The sequence below is a fragment of the Lepus europaeus genome, chromosome 13, assembly GCF_033115175.1.
Source record: "Lepus europaeus isolate LE1 chromosome 13, mLepTim1.pri, whole genome shotgun sequence".
NCBI lineage: Eukaryota > Metazoa > Chordata > Mammalia > Lagomorpha > Leporidae > Lepus > Lepus europaeus.
The window spans coordinates 12436549-12450379 of record NC_084839.1 but is presented as its reverse complement, the minus strand read 5'-3'; the positions used below and the strand labels follow the sequence as shown (position 1 = coordinate 12450379).

The 13831-nt window shown below is 41.2% G+C and overlaps 1 protein-coding gene across 1 annotated transcript in view; it reads left to right on the top strand.

The window, feature by feature from the left end:
- Window positions 1–13831, top strand: part of NBAS (NBAS subunit of NRZ tethering complex) — a 427776-nt gene that overhangs the window by 351283 nt on the left and 62662 nt on the right. The gene's annotated exons all lie outside the window — the stretch shown is intronic.

Genomic DNA, 13831 nt, shown 5'->3' with positions numbered 1-13831 from the left:
TGCTGTATGTGAGGGCTCAGAGTGTTACAGGCTTTATATACTCTAGAAATGTCCATACTTTATAACCCTTGAAAGATATGCATCTCTTATACCATTGTTAGAGAGAATTTTTGTTCAGGTGTGCTAGAAAGGAGGGAACCAGCTGAGCACTGCAGGTATGGCAGAGAGCATGGCAGGCAGAGTGACTGCCTGGGAAATCCTTGGGCTCCTCCTGGAGGGTGCGTATGGCTGCTGCCATTCCAAACCTGGCCTGTCAGTTCCCATCTTGCAGCTCCCCAGGAAGCTGCTAGCCACAGGGCAGACTCCTGCAGGCAAGGCTGACTGGATGATTTAACTGGTCCTGCCATTGGCCCCTGTCCCGGGACCCCTTGGTTTTCCCACTGGCCGCATCTCAAAAAGATTAAAAACAGTGTTTCTTTCATCTGTGGTTTTCTACCAAAATAATCTAACAATACAACATGGTTCTGTTGAATACAGACTGTGGTTTTAAACTTTGAAGAGAAAGACTAAGAAATAGGGAAAAGTATGTTTCTATTTTTTATTCTAGAGACACAATATAACAAAGACAACCAAAAAACTTAAGTGAGCATTTATTTTTTTCTTTGTTTAAAAAAATAAAAAGAAGACAAAGTCCTAACTTTTATTCCCAGCAAGTAGTTTTTTAATCTATGCAGTTAAACCTGGTGCTCTCAGGTTGGATTTTCCTTCCCAATAAAGTGCCTGGTAAGATCTACTGTGGAGCTTGTTTGTTTTCCAGCTAGTTTCAAGGAAGGTCTTGCATCTGATGTGGAGATTCTAGCTCTTTGGAAATAATGCTCTCAGCTCATACATTACTTGGCCTGACCCAGCTGCCTAACCCCTAGGAGTCTATGCCAGGTCTTCAGTGTCCCTCTTGTTGACCACACGCAGCCTTCTCAGTCCCAGTCACGTAACACCTTAATACTGCGCAGCATCTGTTTCCATGGTGCGTAACCTCTGCTCAGACAGGTGATCAGCTCGCACAGGCACAGGTGCATTGACATTCTCTGAAGGGACGTTTACACCATCTCACAGTATCCATCCCGCAGTATTCCTGGCAGGGAGACTGCATATCAAGTAAGAAGTGGAATGTGTGTGGTAATGACCACCACCACGTATTTGGTTTTGTAGCTAATTTTTAGATGGTTTATTTGTATCATTGTCAGCATGTCGTCTTTTCACTTTTTATATTGGTCCAGATATCATTTACTTTGTAATGTCAGCTCCTACCTCACCCAGCAAGCTCTTTTTCCTTCTCCTTTTGTCTGTGCTGATATTGAGCTACACATAATGTGAACACTCAGACAGCTCACCAGTGGAGAGCTCTTCCCTCCACAAGGACAACTTTTTAATGACGTTCTTGCCTATAGACTTTGGCTTTCGGTTCTCTAAGAGTATGAAATTATGTAAAAATCTTATGTAACATGTACAGCTGAAGACAGGATGAGGATGGGCATTTGGCAGTGATTAAATTGCCACCTGGGCCACCTACTCCTCTGCTTCTTACTCAGCCTTTTGCTGATGCACACTCTGGGAGGCAGTAAGTAGTGGATGAGGTAGGTGGGTCCCTGACTGTTATGCGTGAGACCCAGGTGGAGTTCCAGGAGCTTTGGCTCCGCCCAACCCTGACTGTTGTGGGCATTTGGGGAGTGAACCGCGGATGGAAGGTCCCTCTGTTTCTCACAGTCACTCTAACTCTCACTGTCATTCTCTGATTTTCAAATAAAATGAAAATAAATAAATAAATAAAATCTTTTTAAAAGATAGGACAAGATAATTATGCAATGTCTAAGTATGCGTTCTCCCATTATTTATTTATGTGTGTAACCTCATATAAGAAATCATAAAATATAATCAATAATATAAAATAGAATAAATTTCTGGCTTGTTTTAGGAGTTAGTTTATTAGTGTACTTGCGAAAACTAGGGTTGGTCAAGTTGTTTGGTTCAGGAGGTTAAATTCTAGGCTCCTGGCTTCCTGGCTTCACGTTGGCCCAGCTGTGGCTGCTGAGGGCTAGACTGTTGCAGGCGTTTGTAAAGTGAACCTGTGCACGGAAGATCTCTCTGTGTCTGCCAGGTACAGTGAAAATAAATAATGAAAATTTTGTTAAAAAACAAAATTAAGGTTGTTGTAAATTCAATAGCTAACATACTAGTGTTCTAAAATAATTTATCTGTTAAGCCTAGAATTAAGAAAATCACACTATCACATATTTAATAAAACAACAAAAACACCTAAAGAATACCTCTTGGTCTATGCCACAGCTGTGGACAGTTCTATTCAGTAACTCACTTCATGATGAAAATAATTTTATTTATTTATTTATTTATTTATTTATTTTTGACAGGCAGAGTGGATAGTGAGAGAGAGAGACAGAGAGAAAGGTCTTCCTTTTTGCCGTTGGTTCACCCTCCAATGGCCGCTGCAGCTGGCGCATTGTGCCGATCCGAAGCCAGGAGCCAGGTGCTTTTCCTGGTCTCCCATGCGGGTGCAGGGCCCAAGCACTTGAGCCATCCTCCACTGCACTCCGGGGCCACAGCAGAGAGCTGGCCTGGAAGAGGGGCAACCTGGATAGAATCCGGCGCCCCAACCGGGACTAGAACCCCGTGTGCCAGCGCCGCAAGGCGGAGGATTAGCCTGTTAAGCCAATTATCATCTGCATCTTACAGCTTAAGAAATGAAGCTCAAAGAGGTTCTGTGACTTGTCCGTGGTCACCCAGTAAGGGCACACTGTGATAAGGGCCAGCCATGGAGCGTAAGGTGGTGCTTCTCACACTGTACTGTGCATAGGAGTTTCCTGGGGATCTTACTAGAGCAGACATTGATTGAGTGCATCTGGGTGGGGCCTGACATTCTGCAGTTCTAATCAGCTCCTTGGACTGAACTTAGAATGGCATAGTCTTACATCATTACAGTGCTCAGCTTTCTGGTCTCGTCCACCTGCTTCTGTTCTGCCCTTGCCTTCTCTTCCTGCTACCTGCTTTCATATTCCTTGAAAAAAAAATGTCCTAATGAAATGACTCACCAGTGTGAACCTGTGTTTAGTGATTCTACAAAGAGCATATGGAATTAAATCCACTAGAGAACAGACAATTAGTGAAGAGCGCCTCTCTGCAATATTCAAAAAAAGAAGAGATTCCCTTCAAAACTATTGGGAGCTTTGTTTGTTTAAATTGTTTCTCAACTACAGTGTCAATGCCAGCTGTTCTAAAGCTTTGTATATTTTGGACAGTGTCAGACAACTCAGGTACATTGAACGTTTTGGAATTACTTAAGAATTTTATGTTATTTTTAAAGCACAGAAAAGACCAGGAATGAACGAAGGAGGGAGAGAGGGAGGAAGAATATCCTACTAGTACAAATTGAATCAGATTTCTTCTGTTCTTCCTGCTGTGTGAGGCTGCATATATTATCTGATGTTCTCTTAGCATCCATGGCACGCAAGCATTATGTTCTGTAATATTGAGCTCTCCTGAAAGCCACAGTCACAAACCAGGATGGTGGAGCGACTCCACCATGGCAGTGTTTCATGGATGACATCAGGTCATTGTAACTATCCAACAGCCATTTCTGCTGTACAACAGCAAGGTTAGTATTGAGACTCGAAGTCTGCTACCCCCTCATCTATTGATAGATAAAACTATCTGTTTACCCTGACACCTTGTGTTCATTATTTTGATTTAGCACCAGGACAGGGGCCAAGCTTTGGTTATAGTATATGTTTCAAAGCAGCCATAGACAGGTGATTGGTACTTATCAAAATGAGGTTGGATTTGTGTGCACACCAAAATTATTGCCTCTTCAAGGATTTTTATATTAATATAACTTGATTATGATTATTTTTAAGTCACACTTTTCTGTGTTACTGCAGTGCCGCTAATACAATTTGTGTTCATTTATCTACAGTTCTGTTACTCCTTGCCAGTTGTCCCACTTGTTTCCTGGGAGCTGATAAATAGAACACGATCTCTTGGGAAATATCACCCCACCTAGCATTATTGTGATAGGAAAGTGGGCCTAATGTGTGAATCAGTGCATTAAAACAGCGGGCCTACATGGAGTATGGAGCATGAGTGTTTGTGTTCCTCACTGTTGGCCCACTTGCATTTGCTTGGCCCTCCATCGGTCTCTCCCTTCCTTCTCTGGCATCATGGAGATCACAGCTCACAGACTCCTCCTGTTGTGAGGCCAGTTAGGGAAATGAACTGCATGCACTAGGCTTCACAGGAGAAAGGCAGTGGTGGAGCCCAACCTAGTAAGCTCCCCTGGCCTCCTTTAAAGCAGGGAGATGATGCCTTGGCCCAACCTGTTGTTGCCACTGTGTCCATTTCATCCAATGTTTAAAACAGGAGCTGGAAATTCCTAATTCTGTGTATGTGAAATGTGGGGGAAATGTCTCAATTCAAAACATCGACATACACTATTCAAGCCAACCCAAATTCTGATCACTAGTTTACCTTTAGTAAAGAAGATTGGACAAGGTACCCTCTTCCTCTCAAGCATTCTGACATTTATATTTAATAAGAGACCTCAGAGGTCTGAAATTTTCTTGTTTCAATGCAGTCTTTCCACTCTCACATAAATGACAATGAGTTTATTTTGGTTAGGGCCTCGTGGTTTATAAAATGCTTTTCAAGCTTTTTCTTTTAATGTGCTTTTAAACAGCTTTTCAAGCTGTTTCTTTTAATGTGCTTCACTTTTAAAATTTAAGATTGGATTATCTTGATATTTATATATACCATGTTGAATTTGAAAACTCTATTTTTTTTTTTGACAGGCAGAGTTAGACAGTGAGAGAGAGACAGAAGGGTCTTCCTTTTCCGTTGGTTCACCCCCCAAATGGCCACCATGGCCGGCGTGCTGCACCGATCCGAAGCCAGGAGCTAGGTGCTTCCTCCTGGTCTCCCATGCGGGTGCAGGGCCCAAGCACTTGGGCCATCCTCCACTTCCTTCCTAGGCCATAGCAGAGAGCTGGACTGGAAGAGGAGCAACCGGGACAGAATCCAGCGCCCCGACCGGGACTAGAACCCGGTGTGCCGGTGCCGCAGGCGGAGGATTAGCCTAGTGAGCTGCGGTGCCAGCCTGAAAACTCTTTTAGGGCTGGCACTGTGGCTCACTTGGTTAATCTTCCGCCTGTGGCACTGGCATCCCATATGGGTGCTGGGTTCTAGTCCTGGTTGCTCCTCTACCAGTCCAACTCTCTGCTGTGGCCCGGGAGTGCAGTGGAGGATGGCCCAAGTCCTTGGGCCCTGCACCCGCATGGGAGAACAGGAGAAGCACCTGGCTCCTGGCTTCAGATCAGCGCAGCGCCGGCCATAGCAGCCGTTTTGGGGGTGAACCAACAGAAGGAAGACCTTTCTCTCTGTCTCTCTCTCACTAACTCTGTCAAATAAATTAAAAAAAAACAAAAACAAAAACCTCTTTTAGCAAGACTTAGCTTATTTATATTTCCAAAATCTGTCATTTTGCTTTTGATTCAGTAATGGCCTTTGTGTGTTGTCGTCTCCATTCCATTGCTTTATGCTTTTCTTAATGTCCTCTCATTTACCCCTGCATAACAGGGACATCAGGTGAGCACTGTGCCAACCGCAGAGTAAATCTCAGGCCAGTCACTTCACTCGCAGGTTTTGTGGCACTGTCGCTGCTGCTGTTCTTTTCTGTTACTAGTGCTAATTTGGCTAAATCCGATTATGTGGGTATGGGGGTTTCCTCTATTAGTTAACTTTACTTAATTACCCTGGTCAGTATAATACTCCCCATTTTCCGTTGCTGAGAAAAAGGGGACACCATTGCCTATGTGTCTGTAGTGAAACAATGGAGATTTCTTCTTTTGATCTATTTTATAACTTTTATTAAGCATTTGTATAATTTTTTATTTTTCTTAATGTGAACACATTCCATGTATTTCATATATACAGATTTAGGAACATTGTGATACTTCCTATCATACCCTTTCTCCTGCCCACACTCTCACTCTCCCCCTTTTTCCCTTCCCATTTTTTTTTCTCTAATTTCTACAATGATCTACTTTCAGTTTACTTTATATTCATAAGATTAACTTTACAATAAGCAAAGAATCCAATGAAGAGTAAGAAGAGAAAAAAAAAAAAAAACTATTCCCCAACAGTATAGACAAGGATTGTACACAATCATTGAATCTCCAAAGTCGTATTTTTCATACATATTGCATGTTTTTTGGTACTCTATTAGTTATCACAGATCGGTGAAAACATATGGTGCTTGTCTTTTGGAACTGGCTGATTTCACTAAGTATAGTGGTTTCCAGTTACATCCACTTTGTTCCAAAAGACAGGATTTCATTTTTGTTTATGGCTGAATAGTATTCCATAGTGTATATCTATCACATTTTCTTTATCCAATCATTGGTTAATGGGCATCTGGGTTGATTCCATATCTTAGCTATTGTGAATTGAGCTACAGTAAACATGGGAGTATCAGTAACTCTTTTATATGATGATTGCATTTTGTTTAGGCAAATTCCCAGGAGTGAGGTGCCTGGATCATATGGTAGAACTATTTTCATATTTCTGAGGAATTCCATTCTGTCTTCCATAATGGCTGTACTAGTTGACATTCCCTCCAACTGTGGATTAGGGTGCCTTTTCCCCCACATCCTCACCAGTATGTATTGTATGTTGGTTTCTGTATGAGAGCCATTCTTTTTTTTTTTTTTAAGACTTATTTATTCATCTGAAAGTCAGAGTTACACAGAGAGAGAAGGAAAGGCAGAGAGAGAGAGAGAGAGAGAGAGAGAGTCTTCCACCCGCTAGTTCACTCTCCAATTGGCCGCAATGGCTGGAGCTGTGCTGATCTACTGCCAGGAACCAGGAGCTTCTTCCAGGTCTCCCACATGGGTACAGGGGCCCAAGAACTTGGGCCATCTTCTACTGCTTTCCCAGGCCATAGCAGAGAGCTAGATCGGAAGTGGAGCAGCCAGGACTTGAACCAGCACCCATATGGGTTGCCGGCACTGCAGATGGCACTTTACCTGCTATGCTATAGCACTGGCCCCAAGAGCCATTCTAATGGGGGGTGCAGTGAAACCTCATTGTGGTTTTGATTTGCATTTCTCTGATGGCTAGTGATCCTGAGTATTTGTTCATGTGTCTGTTGTCACTTTGAATTTCCTCTTTTGAAAAATAGTTGTTCAAGTCCTTGCCTATTTCTTAACTGGATTGCATGTTGTGTTGTTGTTCAATTTCTTGAACTCTTGATAGATCCTGGATATTAATCTTTTATTAGTTTCATAGTTTTCAAATATTTTTTCCCATCCTGTTAGTTTCCTCTTGACCTTGCTGAATTTCCATTGCAGTATAGAAGCTTCTTAGTTTGATGTAACCCACTTGTCTATTTTTGCTTTTATTGCCTGTGTTTCTGGGGTATTATCAAAGAAGTTTTTGCCTATGCCAGTGTCTTGCAGAGTTTTCCCAATGTTCTCTAATAATTTCATGGCATCAGATTGTAGATTTAAGTATTTGACCTATTTTAAATTGATTTTTGTATAAAGTGTAAGGTAGAGATCTTGTTTCATACTTTTACAAGCAGAGATTCAATTTTCTCAGCACCATTTATTGAAGAGACTGTCCTTGCTTCAGGGATTGGTTTTAGCTCCTTGGTCAAATATAAGTTGGTTGTAGATGTTTGGACTGATTTCTGGTGTTTCTATTCTGTTCCATTGGTCTATCCATCTGTTGTTCCAGTATCAGACTGTTTTGATTATAACTGCCCTGTAGCATCTTGAAATCTGGTATTGTGATGCTTAGAAGAATGACTTTGATACTTTGATTGGTATCACACTGAATCTGTAAATTGCTTTAGGAAGTATGGACATTTTAATGATATTAATTCTTCCAATCCATGAACATGGAATATTTTTCCTTTTTTATGTTTTCTATTTCTTTCTTTAATTTTTATAATTTTCATCATAGAGATCTTTGACATCCTTAGTTAAATTTATTCTAGGGTATTTAATTTTTTTGTAGCTATTGTGAATTTGATTGATCTTAGAAATTCTTTCTCAGCCATGGCATTGTCAGTTGATACAAGGACAATCCTGCCATTTTACCAAACTCTTTTCTGAGTTTTAGCAGTTTTTTAGTGGAGTCTTTTGGTTCCCCAAATATAGAATCATGTCTTTGGAAACAGGGGTAATTTCACTTCCTCTTTTACTTTGTATGCCTTTGATAACTTTTTCTTGCCTATTGGCTTTGTCTAAAACATCGACTGCTGTACTGAATAACAATGGTGAGATTGAGCATCCTTGTCTGGTTCTGGATCTTGGTGGGAATGCTTCCAACTTTTCCTCATTCAATGTAATGCTGGCTGTGGGTTTGTTTTACATTGCCTTGATTGTGTTGAGGAAAGTTCCTTCTATACCCAAGGTTTTTATTATGAATGGATGTTGTATTTTATCAAATGCTTTCTCTGCATTTATTGAGATAATCATATGGTTTCTATTCACTTTGTTAGTGTGATGTGTCACATTTATTGATTTGTGTATGTGGGACCATTCCTGCATACCAAAGATACATCCACTTGATCCTGATGAATGATCTTTCTGATGTGTTGTTGGATTTGATTAGCTAGTATTTTGTTGAGAATTTTTGCATTATTGTTCATCAGTGATATAGGTCTATAATTCTCTTTCTTTGTTCTATCTTTTTCTGGTTTTGGAATTAAGGTGATATAGCCTCATAAAAGGAGTTTGGGAGTGTTCCCTCCCTTCAGTTGTTTTGAATAGATTGAAAAGAATTGGAATTAGTTCCTTAAATATCTGGTAAAATTCACTAGTGAAGCCATCTGGCCCTGGGCTTTTCTCTGTTGGGAAAATTTTTATTACTGATTTAATCCTGGTTATTGATCTGTTTAGCTTTTCTGTGTCTTCATTACTCTATTTTGATAAGATTGTATATGTCCAGGAATCTCCATTTCTTCTAGACTTTCCTGTTTGTTGGCATATAGCTGTTTGTAGTAATTCCTGATGATTATATTTATTTTTGTGGTATACATTGTTATGTCTCCTTTTCCATCTCTGATTTTTTGAATTTGGTTCTTCTCCCTCTTTTTTTTCTGGTTAGCTAGGCCAATGGTGTATATCAATTTTTTCAGAAAACCAGCTCTTCGTTTCACTGAAAATTTGTTTTAAATAGCCAGGTGCTCTGGCATTGGGTGCATATACATTATTAAGTCACATCTTCCTGTTGAATTGATCTCTTAATCATTACATAATACTCTTCTTTTCTCTTTTAACAGTATTTTTGTTTAAGTCTATTATGTCTGATATTAGGATGACTACACATGCTCTTTTTTTTTAAGATTTTATTTATTTATTTGAGAGACAGAGTTACAGATAGAGGCAGAGACAGAGAGAAAGGTCTTCCATCCACTAGTTTACTTCCCAAATGGCCACAATGGCTAGAACTGGGCTAATCTGAAGCTAGGAGTCAGGAGCTTCGTTCAGGGTCTCCCAAGCACTTGGGCTATCTTCTGCTACTTTCCCAGGCAACAAGCAGAGAGCTGGATTGGAAGAGGAATAGATGGGACACAAACTGGTGCCTGAGTGGGATGCTGGCACCACAGGTGGAGGCTTAGCCTACTGTACCTCAGTGCTGGTACCCACTCATTCATTGTTGCTTTCCATTAACATGGAATATCTTTTTCCATCCTTTTACTTTCAGTCTGCAAGTATCGTTGTTCATGTGTTGTGTTTCTTGTAGGCAGTAAATAAATGGGTCTTGTTTTTTAATCCTTTCATTCCATCTCTAACTTCTGATTGGAGAATTTGGGCCATTTACATTTAAGGTTAGTATTGATAAGTAATGATTTGGCCCTGTCATTTTTCCCTAAGTATTCCTGTCGTTTACTTTGGATTTCCATTATACTTTTATTAGGAGATTTTCTGCCTTCACATTCTTTTGTAATGATGACTATCTGTGTTTCTGTGTGTAGCACATCCTTAAACCTCATTTGTATGGCTGGACAAATGATGAGAAATTCTTTGAATTTTTGCTTGTTATGGAAGATCTTTATTTCACTTTCATTCATAAATAAGAGCTTTGCAGAATGCAGTATTCTGGTTTAACAGTTTTTTTCTTTTCAAGAATTGGATTATTTTTCTCCATTCTGTTCTATCCTATAGGGTTGTTGATGAGAAATCAGCTGTCAGTGTAATTGGAGATCTTCTGAAAGTAATCTGGTGTTTCTCTCATATACATTTTACAATCTTTTCTTTATGTTTTACTGTGGAACATTTGACTACAATGTGTTGTGATGAAGATCTTTTCTGATCATGTCTATAACGAGCTCTGTGTGCCTTGTGAACTTGCATGTCCCCTTCTTTATCTAAATTAGAGATGTTTTCTGTAATTATTTCACGGAATAATCCTTCTAATCATTCTCTCTTTCAACACCTTCAGGAATTCCTAAGATCCGTATGTTGGATCGTTTGACAGTATCCCATAAAATCTCCAACACTATTTTTAATTTTTCTAATTTCTTATTCTTTTATTTATTTATTTATTTTTTGTCTGACTGGGATATTTCCAAAGATTTGTCTTGTAGCTCGGATATTCTCTCTTCTGCCTCACCAAGTCTGTTGTTAAAGCTTTCCACTATATTTTTTATTTGACATATTGAGTTCTTCATTTCTAGTATTTCAATTTGTTATCTCTTCAAAAATCTCAGTCTCTTGGGAAAATTTTTCATCCATGTCATGTATGGATTTTTTTTTAAAAAGATTTATTTATGGCTGGCACCACAGCTCAATAGGCTAATCCTCCACCTGTGGAGCCGGCACACAGGGTTCTAGTCCTGATCAGGGCGCCGGATTCTGTCCCGGTTGCCCCTCTTCCAGGCCAGCTCTCTGCTATGGCCCGGGAAGGCAGTGGAGGATGGCCCAAGTCCTTGGGCCCTGCACCCACATGGGAGACCAGGGGAAGCACCTGGCTCCTAGCTTCGGATCAGCGCGGTGTGCCGGCCGCAGCGCGCCAGCCACAGTGGCCACTGGGGGGTGAACCAACGGCAAAGGAAGACCTTTCTCTCTGTCTCTCTTTCTCACTGTCCACTCTGCCTGTCAAAAAAAATTTTTAAAAATAAAAAAGATTTATTTATTTGAAAGGCAGAGTTACAGAGAGGCAGAGGCAGAGAGAGAGAGAGAGAAAGAGGTTGGTCTTCCATCCGTTGGTTCACTCCCCAGATGGCCACAATGGCTGGAGCTGAGCTGATTCAAAGGCAGGAGCCAGGAGATTCTTCCAGGTCTCCCATGCAGGTGCAGGGGCCCAAGGACTTGGGCCATCTTCCACTGCTTTCCCAGGCCATAGCAGAGAGCTGGATTGGAAGTGGAGCAGCTGAAACTTGAACCAGCACCTATATGGGATGCTGGCATTGCTACAGTGCCAGCCCCCTGAATTTTTTTTTTTTTTAATTCATGTATTTGCTTCGCATTGCTTCTGAGTAATTCTATGATCATTCTTTTGAATTCCTTGTCTGACAGTTCATCGATCTCTTCGTCTGTTGTTCTGTTCCTTTGGGGGAGTCATATTGTCTTCCTTGTCCTTGTTCCTTATACTTCTGTATTTATTTTTAGGCATTTGTGGAAATACTTATTATTTTTACACTGATGAGTTTTATCTTTGAACTCTGTGTCTTGGTGGAGTATCTGCTGTTTCAGTGACTACTCAGTGGCGTATGCTCAGTGGAGCTAGGGAACTCTGGTCAGTGCTCCAGAAGGGGTGAGCATCCAGAGTGACACCGAAGCTGAGCTTGGCAGATCTCCTCTTTCTTCAGCAGGGGAGAGGTTATGATCATGCATATTATTATGCATATAATCACACCCTCACCTCCTTTCTTCCAAGGTGATCAATGACGGGGGTTAGCTCATAGTGGGTACAGCCTTTATGCATGCTGGTGCATGAACCATACAAAGGATCTGTGTAGTCCTCGTTGTGAGCATGGATCCCGCTGCAGTCACCCACCCCAGACTGTCAGGGAGCTCTGAGCCTCTGTTGCCAGACACAGAGATTGCCCAGAGGATTTGCTGTACCCTACTCTACATCATACATTCACAGAATTCTCAGTCACGGCATGCAAGACTTGTACAGTCGTGGGGTACAGAGGAACCCATGTGCCCTGTGAGCCTGCCCCATCCACAGAGCGAGCCAGCTGCCTGTGGGTGCTCCGCCATCACAGTATGAGCCCTGGAACCTGTGTTATGCTGGGAGGATGGGGACACCTCACATTCTTACGTGGATGCCCAGCCTCCTGTCAATCTCCCTGCTAGACTCAAAGTCAGTGGGAAATGAGGATTTTTCCCACTGGTAAAATCTGCTGGTGACACGCACACATAGGAGCCAGTGCAGCCTCTACTGGAGTCAAAATGGTGTCTTCTGCCCCCTTGGTTGCCAAGTGCCCTTGTAGGGTGATGAGGAGAAGGAAATGTGCTTTTCTTTGCTGGATTATTTCGGTACCCTGCTCCCCACCAGGGCTGCAGGCAGGGTGGTCCTCTAGGCTCTCCCTCATCACTATTGCCAGTGGCATGGATTGCTGCAGCCTGCTCTCCCCTTGGTCTCAGATGCTGGTATGTCTTGCAGCCTGCAGCTGTGGGGGTCATGTGTGGTGTTCCTGCTCACTGCTGCACATCCGCGTCTTCCACACTACTCCCTCACAGTGTCCCTCGTCCCTCCTGTAGCCTTCCCACTGCAAGCTTCTTTCCAGCTGCCCCTGGGAGAGCACTTCTTCTGCTTTCCTGCTATTTTCACCTGGTCAAAGCAGCATGTCTTTTCCCTATTCAGCCTTCTTAGGATTATCTCATTTGTACAATTTTTTATAATGTGTATATTTTGAAATAATGTTCTCATTTTGAGTCCTAGGTTTATTAAATTTTTACCTTGCCTTTGTAAAAGATTTTAGAGGTATAATAACTTTCTCTCTTCCCATTCTGATTTTTTTTACATTATAAAAAATCATAATTGTTATTTTTTACCCATGAATTATCTCAGAAAATTTCCAATCCACACAAACATTGTAAGGATAAAAATAATAAATATCTACATACATCTTCTCTTTGGATTTAGTGTTCCTTAACCTTTTATCACAGGTGTGTGTGTGTGTGTGTGTGGTGAACCATGAGAGTGACTACAGATTTTAAAATTCAGGTTGGATTCAAAATGTAAACTATTTGCCAGGTAAAAACTTCAGGAGATAGAGCTGTGTCAGTGTCCTTGACACCTGTTTTGGAAGCGCTGCCTTTCCTTGCTGTGTCGTCGGATGGATACCCGGTGAAGCTCATCGAGGACATGATGCTTCCGGAACACAGCACTTCTGTTGGAGGAATGCTTTCTCCTAATTTTATTATGTATTTGAACTATCAGTTAGGAATTAAAGCATATTCCTCCAAAATGTCAAATATTATTAGCAGCACAGTGAGTTCTAATGTTAAAGGAGTCTAACTCAATTTACTAACTTGAAAAATATTTTAATAATCATTCTGTGTCTTCCCATTATCTGAATAATTTTAATTTGTTGTCACAGTGTTCTTGAAGGTGTCCCAATTTGAGTCAGTAACATTGTAGAGACAGGACACTCAAGTAGCCCAAGTTCAAATATTGGCTTCACTGCTTAATGTGTCACCGTGGACACATTTTTAAACTTCTCTATGATTGTTTCCACATCTACAAATTGGAGATAACAGTATCATTATGAAGAAATGATACAATTCATGGTACCCAGTAAGGCTTCAGAAGTTGGCTAGTGTTTTCATTCTTGGTCACCATATTCAGCTTTTGGGTCAGTATT